A 13,619-nucleotide genomic window follows, 5' to 3' on the forward strand; every position below is an offset into this window, starting at 1 on the left:
ACGAGGGAGAGAGAAAAGAATATGAAAAGAAGGGAAGAAAGGAAGGAGGAAAGAAAGAAAAGAGAAGAAATAAATGGAAGAAAAGAGAGAAAAGTAAGATGAGAAAAAGGAAAGAAAATAAGGAGGAAGAGAGGGAAGAATAGAAGCAAGGAGAAGGAAAGAACCAAGCATTTAAAGCATCTATTATATACCAAACTGCTTTACAAATATTTCATTTCATCCTCACATCAACCCTGAGAAGTGGATACTGTTATTATTCTCTTGCTTTTTTACAGTCAAGGTAGGCAGAAAGTAATGTATTTTTGTATGTCTGATAGCTCTCCTGCTACTTTGTAAACTCCCTGAAGACAGGTATGTTGGCAAAATCTGTATTTTCCCCAACATATGAATAGGAATGGATGATCTGAGCAGAGAAATGAAAGGAATATGTGGGAGGGTCCTAGTAATCTATGTGTAGTGGAATGAATACTGTTCTTGTGGTCAGAAAAAAAATTAGATTCAAATATCAATTCCAATACTTGCTAATTGCATGATGCTGACCAAGTGACTTAACTTTTTTTTTTAAATAAAATCTTTTATTTTCAAAACGTATGCATGGATAATTTGACAACATTGACCCTTGCATAGCCTTGTATTTCAGCTTTTCTCCTCCTTCTCCCCATCCCTTCCCCTAGATGGAAAGCAATGTTAAACATGTTAAAATATATGTTAAATACAATACATATAGACATAATTATTCAATTCTTTTGCTGTTCAAGAAAAATCAGATAAAAAAAAAAGAAAGTAAATGAGTAAGAAAACAAAATGTAAATGAACAACAACAAAAAGAATGGGAATGTTATGTTGTGATCCACATTCAATTCCCATAGTCCTCTCTATGGGAGTAGATGGCTCTCTTCATCACTAAGATCATTGGAACTGGCATCAATCATCTTTTTATTGGAAAGACTCACATTCATCAGAATTGATCATCATTTAATATTGATGTTGTCATATATAATGATCTCCTGGTTCTGCTCATTTCACTTAGCATCAGTTCATGTAAGTCTTTCCAAGTCTCTCTGTATTCATTTTGCTGATCATTTCTTACAGAACAATAATATTCCATAACATTCATATACCACAATTTACCCAACCATTCTCCAATTGATGGGCATCCATTCATTTTCCAGGTTCTAGCCACCCAAAAAGGGCTGCCACGAACATTTTGGCACATACAGGTCCCTTTCCCTTCTTTAGTATCTCTTTGGGATATAAACCCAGTAGCAGCATTGCTGGATCAAAGGGTATGCACAGATAACTTTTTGGGCATAATTTCAGATTGCTCTCCAGAATGATTGGATTCATTCACAACTCCACCAACAATGTATCAATGTCCCAGTTTTCCCACGTCCCCTCCAACATTCATCGTTATCTTTTCGTATCATTTTAGCCAATCTGACAGGTGTGTAGTGGTATCTCAGAGTTGTCTTAATTTGCATTTTTCTGATCAATAGTGATTTGGAACACTCTTTCATATGAGTGGAAATAGTTTCAACTTCATCATCTTAAAATTGTCTGTTCATATCCTTTGACCATTTATTAATTGGAGAAAGGCTTGATTACTAGATTAGTTTTGATTGAAAAACCTACACTGGCTTCAGGTGCTACCCGTCACTATGGCCACTTAAAAAAAAAAAACAACTTGTGTCTATCCCCTGCTTCAGTAAGTTGGCCAGTCTTATTTCATTCAAGGCTGCTTTTTGGATGTGGTACCTATTGAATTCTCTTGCAACAAGAGCTGTTCTTCTTTCAGGTCTATTGGACTTTGTGCTGTCTCTAAGTGTGTACACATTTGCCAAGGGTGAGCAGAATTAACTTTTCAAAAGCTTTGGTATATTTTTTTAAATGTCTCAACCACAGGCTGGGATCCCTGGTTGCTGAGAAAATCAGGCCATGGTTGGGTAAGCAGACAATTTTTTAGGGTAATTTTCTAATCCTTTCTTCACACATGAAGGTGAACAATGCAATCCTTAAAAGTCTGCTCAGATACTCAGGGACTGCCAATTCCTACTGCTGCTTCCAGTGAGAAGATAACCCTATGGCTGCTCATGTGCAGGGTTGTGACTACATCTTCCAGTATTTCCACACCTTCTGCTTCATCTCTCACTTATCACCACAGGATTTTTAAGCTTGGAAATGGTGAAATGGTATGGTGATGTCTTTTGTTTTGTGCATAAATTAGATTTAAGTGAAGCAGAGTTTCATTGAGTCATTAGCCTAATTCTCTCTTCCAGAGCCAGAACTCTCTAGTGACAGGACAGAGTTAAGACGATTGGTGATGAGTCAATCTTGCCATCTTTGATGTCCAACCAAGCTATAAGAACCCACTACACACCTCCCATGCCCTGGGACAAATTGTTCTCATCCTCCCATTCCACTAGGAATGCTTGCAGTAGATACCCCCCCCAGCTCACCATAGGGTTTGAGACTCTTTGCTTGCCCTCAATTAGTTTAGCTTACCCGATGAAATGGTTTACCAGAGTGCAAACTAAGTTTCTTGGAGCCACAGGTGAGAATTAGGTGGATCAGGTATGCACCAAAGATGGAAAGCAGTCATGTAAAGGGCTTTGCAGTCCTGTAAAGGGCTCTGCAGCCCTCACTCAAAGGTACTAGCCTTGCCTGAACACATCCTACACACCCATTATGGAGATAAACTTCTACTAAGGTAACACATGGAACATGTTGAGCACTTAATATATGTGCTGCCTCTGCTTTTCTCTCTTTCTGTCAATTCCTTTGTTTCTCTGTCTTGTTTGTGTCTGTTTGTGGCTTTTTCTGTCTCTGTCTGTCCCTCTCTCCCACACCTTTTCTATCTACTCTCTTATTATCTCTTCTCTTATCCTCTCTCTGTGTGTGTCTCTGTCTTTCTCTCTCCCCATCTCTTTATTTCTCCCCCTCTCTAACTTTCTTCTTTCTTTTTATTTTTTTTCTTTCTCTTTCTGTCTCTGTATGTCTCTCTATGTGTGTCTCTCTGTCTCTCTTTCTCTCTCATTATCTTTCCAGCCTAAAATCACTCCAGCTTATTTGGTTGGCAAATCTCCCTGCTGAGTCAGATTATTCTTGCAGTCCAATAAAATCTTTAAAGTATTTTGAAAAAGCCACTATTAAGGAAATGTCATAGGAACCACAAAAGTTAGAGCTAAAAGACTGATGAAAAGCAAAGTTTTCCAAGTTTTCACATCTGTGGGAATGAGGGAACTGGACTTGTTGGGCACCTACGTCCATTTCAGCTCTACATCCAGTTCCTATGCAATATGAAGCTATACCAGTTTCTGTTCTACAATCACTTCCCAGACCTGAGTTCTATGAAATATGACTCTTTTCATCTTTGGAGCTTGTCTACAAATTCTCCTTGGATGAAATTAAAGACAGTTGATATATCCCTTCCCATTGCCTTTTCATTACTCGAATATATTTACTCAGCACTTAGGAGTTCAGAGCACTGCAAAAGGAGCCCAGCATCCCCTGGAGCTTCCATTCTAGCCCTTATTCTTTGCTTTTTTCTGATTGCCTGCTGAAATAAACGAGATTCTGACTGGCTAAGAGCCATACCTCAAAGCTCCATGGCTCAAAACACTGAGAAAAACCATTTCTATGGTGTTGGAACATGAGCGACCTCCCTGAATCCTGATCTATGGCTCATTGGCAAGAAGACAACCAGTCCACAAGTAGGAGGCTGTGGTTTGGGATTACAAAATCCTGGGAAAGAACCAGAAGGCTTTAGGGGCACAGGTGGTGTTTTCCTCACCACTGCTGACTGAAAGCAAAAACTCCAGAAGACATGGCAGATTCAGATATATTAAACAGCTGGTGCCTCTCTATTATCTCTTATTCTGGATATGTGCTGCACCACCTCCTTTTCCTGTCACTCATTTCTCTAAAGAGGTAGCTATATGGCATTGTACACAGAGCAGTGAACCCCAGGGTAGGAACACCAGAGTTCAAATCCAGGCATGGCCATTTTCTTGCTGGATGATTCTAGGCAAACCACAAATCCACTTTGAGCTTCATCTTCCTTCTTTGAAAACATGGGGAAACAACAGAACCAACCTCACAGCATTGTTTGTGTAAACAAATGAGATAACTTACACAAAGCACTTAAAAAATTTAAAGAGTTATAAGAAAGCATTATTATCATTATGTCTTTCATGACCCTTGTAGCTTATAAGTCATCATTGGTATTACATCACATCAAAACCACACTGGATCTTTCTGTTTTCTCTGGGAAGCTCTGTAAATGTCAACTCTTCCATGTAGATTTTGAAATCATTCACAACTAATCCCCATTCTACGGTCTTTCCAACTTCATTGGAAACTGCAACCTCTACTATTCTTTGTAATCCAAGCAAAAGGAATTTTTCTCTGTTCTTTACAAACTATTCTATCTTACTTCTCTTAGTCTACATTGATTGTTCCCTTTGGCTAGAGTGTAGTGTCTCTCCCTCATAGAGTGACTTTCTTCCTCTAAGAAGCAGGAAGAGGAACCATTTTCTATATAAGGCCCTTCTTGGTCCCTCCAATTATCAATACCCTATTTGCTAAATGACTTTTATTAAACTATTTTGAAAATAGTCATATTTTTAAAATTTATATCATATAATTATATATAATATAGACATATTTGATTATATTTGTATTAAATATATAATATAATATTCATGTTAGAGCTATTTCTTTATATTAAATGTATAATTATAATATGTCTGTTAGAAATATTTAATTATATTAAATATATAATTATATTTCCATGTGAGAAATATTTAATTATATTAAATATATAATTATAATATATATAACAAAAATCTTGAATGACTTTTTAAACTACTTTGAAAATATTTATATTGATTAACTATTTATGATAAATCCATGTATATTTATCTATACATATACACATATATGTCATAAACATAAAGTTAATAAATATATATATATATATTAAATTAATACATACCTGTATTAAGTATATGTAAATATGCTTATGCACACATGTGCATGCATGCACATATGTGTGGATATAGATATATATAGTATACATATTATCTATATCTACATACACACATAGATACAATACATATACTAATATACCCACATATACAAACATTTATACATGCATGCATGTACATATACATACACACATATGTTTATTTAGGAAAGTAAGATCATTTAAGTATTCCCCTAACACTTAACACTGTTCCTGGCACATAGTAGGTACTTAATAAATACTTAATAATATGGGGGAATTGAATTGAATTAAACTGAATTACATCACAAAGGAATCTTTGCTTCTTATAAAGCTGGCCCTGGATGCTCACTCAGATTAAACAGAAATTACATGAGTAGGAAATCAAACATCCTACTCTCATGAGGATCCTTGGAATGTGTGCTACTGAACTGTGCAATCATTTATTTATTTATTTTGACATCAATAGGTTCTTGATCCACTTGAAAAACTTAGAGCTATTTCTTGTGCTTGGCCTTACCTGCCCCACCATGATTCCCATTTCTGCCACACAGAGGCAAGCTGTACAACCACATTAAAACTATATTGAAACCAATACCAAATTCCATTAATTGCAAGTAAAAGGTAAGTGCTGTCTGCATTTCTGTGTCATGTATTACATGCAGCACCGGTGGCAGAGTCCAAAAGGAAAGTGAAAGAGCTCAAAAAGGCTGAAAACATTCTGTGGAAAAATAATGCAAGTTTTTGGCTCAACCTAAGTCTTTTCTTTAATCTTTTTTTAATGTTTCATTTAAATCTTATCTTTTTACATCATAGTAATTTCTAGAAATATTCTCCCCTTAAAACTAAGTCATCCATTGCAACAACTAAAACTAAGCCAAAGCAATTGGTAGAGTGCTCATGTCTAGCAATGTATAAAACATTCAACCCAGCAGAATACCACCTCTTTTCTGAGAGGAAGAAGATTATTTTCAATACTTTTCCTCTAGGATGCTGATAAATGTTTAACAATTGAACCTGAAAAAAAAATAAGGCACTTGAAAATGTAATATTTAGCTTTTTTTTTCTTAAATTAAGACAATCATCAAAGCAATAAAACCCTCATATATCTGCATATGATTGTATACATGTGTATCTATCCACCTATTAATCAATCTATGATATATACATTTGCTAATTTTTTAAGGTATAGTGTCTTTTGCTTAAAATTTAACAATTAGCTCTCCTGATCTGATTTGAATTGCTTCTAGAACATTCTTGTCTGATGTCATCTTTGGTTTCAAAATTTCTGGGATCACAGCTTCCTTTTAGTTTTCTGCTTATTTATATTGTTGTGATCATTGTGTAATTTTTTTTTGGTATGGCTTATTTCAGTTTGCTTTATTTTGGTGAACTTTCCCCATATTTCTCTGAATTCCTTGCGCTCCTAAATTTCTTTTGAATAATAATATCTTGGTGTTTTTTTTTTTAATCATATGTCAGTTCAATCATTCCCTAACTGACCTAATTGTGGATCTAATTTTCTTCAATTCTTATCTATCATAGCACATCTGTTATGAATATTTTAACTGTATTGGGCTTTGATTTCTGTTTTTAATCTGCAATATACCCAGAAGTGGTTGAGTATAAAAATATTTTTAAAATGAACCATTTTTATTGTTATTTAAAATTGATACCAAGAAGAGTTGAACTAATATGCAGCTCTTTCAGTAGTAATATGCCAATCTACCCACTTCCTCTTCCTCAGTAGTTATTTTCATTTTTGTTATTCTTGCTGCCAATATTCAAGTTATGAAGTTTTAATTTGCATTTATATTTTTATTAAAATATTTTATATGGTGATTTATAACTTAAATTTTTTTTAAAAAAACACTTTGGACACATCTTTTTATGGGTTCATATTTTTCAAGGATGTAACAAATTATGACTTTTATGAAGAGATAAATAGCTCATAAAAATAGACCTTCAAGGAGGATTCTAGGAAGATGGCAGAGTAGGTCAGAAAATTCCAGCCTCATCTCTCCAGATTTTCCCCACAAACAAAACAAAATTGCAACAGTGCAAACATAGACTGGTGAAAAATAAATAAGACTTGGGGCAGAACAAGGGTCCTCTTAGGACTATAGGAGAAGACCATAGAAAGACTTTGTGACCAAGGTTTAACCTGTTTGAAGTATAAACACTTCAAAGGTGGCTCTATAGAAACAGGAAGCAGGGAACCCAGGGGCTAGCAACTTTCATCTCTTGGACAATGCAGGGGTCTGAGTCTAGGAAGACTGAGGAAATCCCTATTGACAAGTAACTATGAAGGTCAGATCCAGCTGCACTACTGAGATGAGGCCCTGAATGAGGAAGAACCGAGTCCATATGATAAGTACAGAAGCAGAGGAGTAAGGATGCTGTTGGTTGTTTATACTTGCAGGAGGGTGAAAGTCTTGGTTTTGGGCTCTAGTTCAGACAGGAGAGCTGAAGTGAAGCCAGAAACACCACTCCCTACACAAACCTTAGAACTAGAGGTCCTTATACTAATAACTTCTTATTTAAAAAATGAAAAGACAAGAAATAACTCAAAATTTTTTTATTGGAATAGGGAATACAAGGGTTCATCTTCAGAGAAAGACAGTAAAATAAAAAAAGGCTCTCCTGCTCCAAAGAGTAATGTTAAATGCCTACCTGTCCAGAAAGAATTTGTAGAAGAACTCAGATTGTAAGATGAAATGAGAAGAAATGAGGGGAAAAGTTTTCAAAAATCTAAGAAAAATGACATTATGGAAAGAAAGATAACCATATAGAAAAAAAAAGACCCAAAGTCTTAAGAAGAAAACACTTTGAAAATTAGAATTGGACAAGGGGAAGCCAATGAAGCTATGAGACCAAGAAATATCAAAACAAAATATAAAGAATGAAAAAAAATAGAAGAAAAAGTGAAACATAAGGAAAAAAAATCTTTATATCTGGAGAAAAATCAAGTAGAGAAAATTAAGTATAATTGGACTACCTGAAAGCTGTGACTAAAAAAAAAAAAAAAGAACCTTGATACAATAACACAAGAAATCTTGAAGTGATGGAACACAAGGGAAAGTAGAAATATGAAAAAAATTTCAGAGATCCTACAAGGAAAACACCTAGGAACATTATTGGTAAATTTCAAAACCCTCAGATCAAAGAGAAAATTTTACAAGAAACAACAAAATGATTCAAATATATTGGAGCTAAAACTAGAATTGTACAGGAATTATTATCAGCTATAAAAAAGACACAGTTCCTGGAATATTATTTATTGATAATCAAAAGAACTAGGCCTGAGGTCAAAATATCAGATCCAGACAAACTAACCATGATATTTAATGAAAAACAGATATCTAATGAACTTGAAGATGTTCAAGATTTTGTCTCAAGCAAATTTGAACTCAATAAAAATTTTGCCATACAAGAACCAATTTCAAAGACTAATTTCAAATGACTCAACAAGGATAAACTGTTTATATTTTATATGCGAAAATGTAAACCATATGTTTAAGATTGACATCAGTAAGTGGGTAGTTGAAAAGAAAGATTAGGACAGAGTTGTGTATGATCTGACTCTAAAAAGCAAAACTGTCTAGGAAAAGGTAAAATAGTAATTATACTATATGATTGAGATGCAAAAGAAGAATCTACAAAGAAGCATTAGATAGGGAAGGAATGGTAATTCTGAAAACCTATTTACATTAGAAATAAATTAAATAGGGAACAATAAATAAATGTAGCATAAAAGATAAAGCACCTTCCAAAATCTATTAAAAAAAAAAGTGATAGTGAATAAGATAAGATGGAGTATAGAAGTGTGTATGAATTTATGACAGTGGGACAAAGTGCATAGATTAGTGGAAAAAGGGTAAAGAGAGAGGGAAAGGTTAGCATAGTAAAGTGAAATATAGAAAAGTATTTAGATTAATGAGAATGGAATAATGTGTGTAGATTAATGGAAATGGGATAAAGAGGAAAGGGAAATTAGAGGGAATATCCTTGGGTGGGGGAGGTTAAGTAACAGCAAGATAAGTCAAAGAGTAGAACTCAATGTAGAAGAATTAGCAGGGATAATCAGGGTTTTCAGACAAAGTCAAACTTGAAAATTCGGTCAAGAGAGAAATGTACGCCATATTTCAGCCATATTAAAATTGTTTTAAATGGATGTTTATGTATGTATAAATGTGTATCTGGATGTATGTATCATGTAGATATATGTATTATGTATACATATGGAGAGAGAGAGAGATGTGTAAAAATATATAAATATATATAGACATAAGTATCTACATATCCATATATAACTGTAGCATGTAGCTATATGTATTATACATGTGGGTGTGTGTGAAAAATATATAGATAGACATAGATATCTCTCTCTATAGATAGATAGATAGATAGATAGATCCATGTTTAATGGTAGCTTACTTAGGAAGGTGGGGAGGCGAAAGGGAAAAAAGAATAAACTAAAAAGGATATAGCAGAGAACAAAAAAGTAATATATGAGAAAAAAGATGTATAGTCATGAATATAACAACTTCTATTATTATATATGCTTTCTTGAAATGGAATTTTATTATTACATATTTTGAATCCTCCCTGACATTCTGCTTGGTAATTATATATCTATCTTTATTTATATCTATATCTGTATCTATATGTATATATAGATACAGATATAGATATATATGTGTGTAAATATACATATAGATATATAATATAGCTATATATATATATTTAAATTTTCTTTAACCTGTCTTTCTTTTTATATTTTTTAATTTTGTATTTAATTTTAAATAAATATTTAAAAAAATAAGAGATACTCCTTCAATTCTATGCTTTCAAAAGCTACCCAGAAATCAAACGGCATGAGATCTAATGTGAATATGGACTGCATGTTTATAACCTTGTAGAGTAAGGCCCTGAAATAAATTGAGATCAACAATATTAGAAACTGTTCCCATAATCTCAATTATGTAATCATAGATCCAGAATATCATACATCTGGAAAGATGTAAGTTCAGAAATGATTTGTCCTGACAGACTCATTTTATAGATGAGACAAACTGAGGTACATAAAAAAATATTTTTAATATTCCATAGGAAATAACTTTAAAAAGGCAGTTTCTAGATTCAGATCCTCTGACTCCAAAGCCAGGGTCTTTTTCACTGTGTCATTGCCATAAATCCACTTCTAAATATGAGGCATGAACATTACATACCACAAGGCGATGACATTATTAGTAGTTAGATGGTGCTTTTAGGTTTTCAAAGCAATTTATGTATATTTTCACCTTCCAGTCCCCTGTGTTATTAGCCTCTCTGTTTTATGGGTGAGTAACTGAGATTCAGATATTTCCTTTTGGTTATGCAGCTAACAAAAGTCAGAAGTGATACTGGGAGCCACTCATCTGCTGGCTCCAAAGACATTGCTCTTTTTACCAAAGGAAAAAAAATCCTAGTATTTTATTTCTTCCAAATACATGTAAAAAATAATATTCATTAAAAAAAATTATCCAGTTCCAAATTCTCTTCCTTCCTCCTTCCCAACAAAGCTCTTTTCACTCAGCTCCAAAACTTTCAAAATTTTTCAGTCTTACCATCTTTGGCTACTCTACATCCTCAGTATCTCTTCTTGCAACAAGGGAAAAAGGAAAAGAAAAGAGTATAACAACAATAAAAAGAAAAGCCATATTCATCAAGGACATTCTTATTGTTGGGAGGGCATGAAGTCAGCAAACTCATTTGAAGTATTCCTCTGCTGGATATATGGTCTTACTAGAGCTTGAGAGATCCAATCAGGGCTATAATGTATTCTTAACCCAATATTTATTGAGTGACCCAAGATAAAACTCTGCATTTTCCTTGACATCTCCATTTATCTAAGAGGAAGGCTTCTTCATCTTCTCTCAGTCTCTTGTCAAAATTAGATCTCATCACTTGTGCAGCCATGTTACCCCTTCCCCCCTGATTTTCCCCAGGTCCTGTAAAAGTCACTACAAAGTCTAATCTATAATTTGCATTCTCTCCTGCAAATAATTTGCTTTTTAAAAATAATTAACATAATGACAGATTATCAGAGCTCAGTGCTTCTTAGTGACTGTGTACTTAATGAGAAAACTGGGCTATGGAGGAAACCCCAGGGTCATATAGATAGTAAATGGGAGAAAAAAGAATCAAACCCTTCTTAAAAATCCATGAGCTTCAAGCTCAGTATTCGTTAATCTATACATTTTAACTCATCCCTATCTATGCTCACAATAAAATAACAGCATAAATGTTGGTTTGACTTTGTCTTACATTTCTTCAGTAGAGCAGAGTTTGTAACAACCAAGAGAATGGAGGAACAACTGTGTAACAAAAGAGTCATAGGAGAAAATAAGAACAGAAATAAAGTGGATGCTTATTGGTTAGCTAAATAAATGAGAGTATATACATGCAATGGGACATTATAGTGTAGTAAGAAATGATGAATATGAGGAATTCAGGAAAACATGGAAGGATTTATATGAGCAAAGCAATCAGAAGAAAGAAGAACAATATTCATGATAACTATAATCATGTGAATGAAAACAATACCTAACTCTGAGTAACAGTAATGGTCATTCTTTACCATAGAAAGCACATAGGGAAATATAATTTCCTCCTTTTGTCAGAGAGATGGAGAATAAGGGGCCAACATTTTTAATTCATTACCAGATATCTCTTCTCTGTATCAAATGGTTTTATTTGATTATTTTTCTTGTTGAGAGAGAGAGAGAGAGAGAGAGAGAGAGAGAGAGAGAGAGAGAGAGAAATGGAGAAAGAGAAGTAGAAGAGGGAGAAGGAGAGGGAGAAGAAGGGAGAGAGAGAAAAGGTGCTAATATGAAGTGTTTACTCAGTTACTGTGCTGAGTGCTAGACATACAAAAATAAGTGGGCAAGGAATTTGCTGCCTTTCAGGAACTTATATTCTACTTGTGGCAGACAGTACACAAAGGGGAATAAGGAGAAAAAGAAAAAGGCCTAATAGAATAGGGAACAGGATATCCACAGATAAACTTGTTTAAAAGTGGATAATTTATCAGTTAGTGAATTAAGTACGAATAACTAGCCATCTCACCATTGCGCTATCCATAAATATACAAACCATTTGTCACCCAGAACAAATTCAGTTGAATGGTTTGGGTTTGTTTAATACAATTATTTCCCTTTTCCCAGAATAATTTAACTGCAGTTGAATATTGATACATTCTATTCTTCCATTTGCTAAAAGAATGCCAAACTTTAGTTCACTAAAATCATTCCAATTGCTGCCTTTTTTGGTATTAAATATCTACATTCTCCTCTAAGCACTAACTCATCACTAAGATGACTGAAATTTTCCACTCATGTAGAGGAAAGAAAGCAAACAAAGAATATGATGACAAGAAAATGTCATCACATTGCCCAACAAGGCTCATTCAATCTAATACCTTGCTCAATCTTAAATTTACTGAAAGGTACTCATAGTTCTTTTTTTAAAAAAAGGAGATTTCTTAAATATTGTTAATTAAATACAAGCACAACTTCTGTTTCTCAAGTGCCACTTTCCATGTCTCTTGTTAAAGTTATCCCTACCCTGTTAGTACTCAAATGTGTGGGTACCCCACAGATAGTGGGGGAATTCTAGGTGAAATATAAGACCCTTCAGCCCAGAGAGAATCTGTTAACAATATCTGGTTCTACTCCCCATCTCCCCTAAGGGCTCTCAGCCTTCCTGAGAAGTCTGGAGGAAGTGACAACCTGTGTTGTAATTAAAGCAGACTGATAACAAGTGGCAAAGAGTCATCTGTACACAATAGTAAGTTATTTAAGTAGTCCCCCATGCAGTATATAGTTAGCACATGTGCAGTGTTGCTAAAGTTATATGAGGATATTAGGGTATATAAGACTGAGATAATTTGGAATAAATGGATTCCATGTTTTGACCATTCACCTGAGTCCTGCCTCTTTATTCCACTTCTAAGACCAAGAACTTGGGCTGATACTGAGGTTCCTCCAGAGAACTAGTCCAGACTCAACTTTTGGCACCTAAACGTGGGGTCTTGCAAAGCAAGGCACGAGGCAGCTCGACTGATGCCATCGGGCATGCAATCCACATAGGGAAGGTATATAGACAGGCAAGCTGGATGATTTGGTAAGAGCTAATCTAGTCGCTTGTGTTTTTCAGCCAAAATGAGGCAATTGCTAACAAAAGCTCCTCCCTCCCGAGGGAAGTATGAACCATGCTTAGTTAGGTTAATGGAGAAGCAAGATTTGTTGGTAACTCAGAGGCAGATCACTGAGTTCTCAAAAGCTCAGGAGTACACGCCTCTATGGCTCTCTAAGGAAGAGAGTTTGGAGCCAGAGATAGAAGGTAGTGGGAGAACAACTAACTGAATAAAAGAATGAGATAAAATTGGCTTTAGGGAACCCTACAAGTTTTAAAACAAGGAAAGATTTTAACTTTGGCAGCCAGAAAAGGAAGTATGAGGAGAAAAACAAGCAGAGGATTGGTGGCCATAGCCCAGGAGGATACAGCATGTGGGATGAAGCTAAGGAAATCTTTTTTGAATATTTTGTTGATTTATATAGTTTGTTACTGCTCT

This window comes from Antechinus flavipes, chromosome 2 (assembly GCF_016432865.1).
Source record: "Antechinus flavipes isolate AdamAnt ecotype Samford, QLD, Australia chromosome 2, AdamAnt_v2, whole genome shotgun sequence".
NCBI classification, from domain to species: Eukaryota; Metazoa; Chordata; class Mammalia; order Dasyuromorphia; family Dasyuridae; genus Antechinus; species Antechinus flavipes.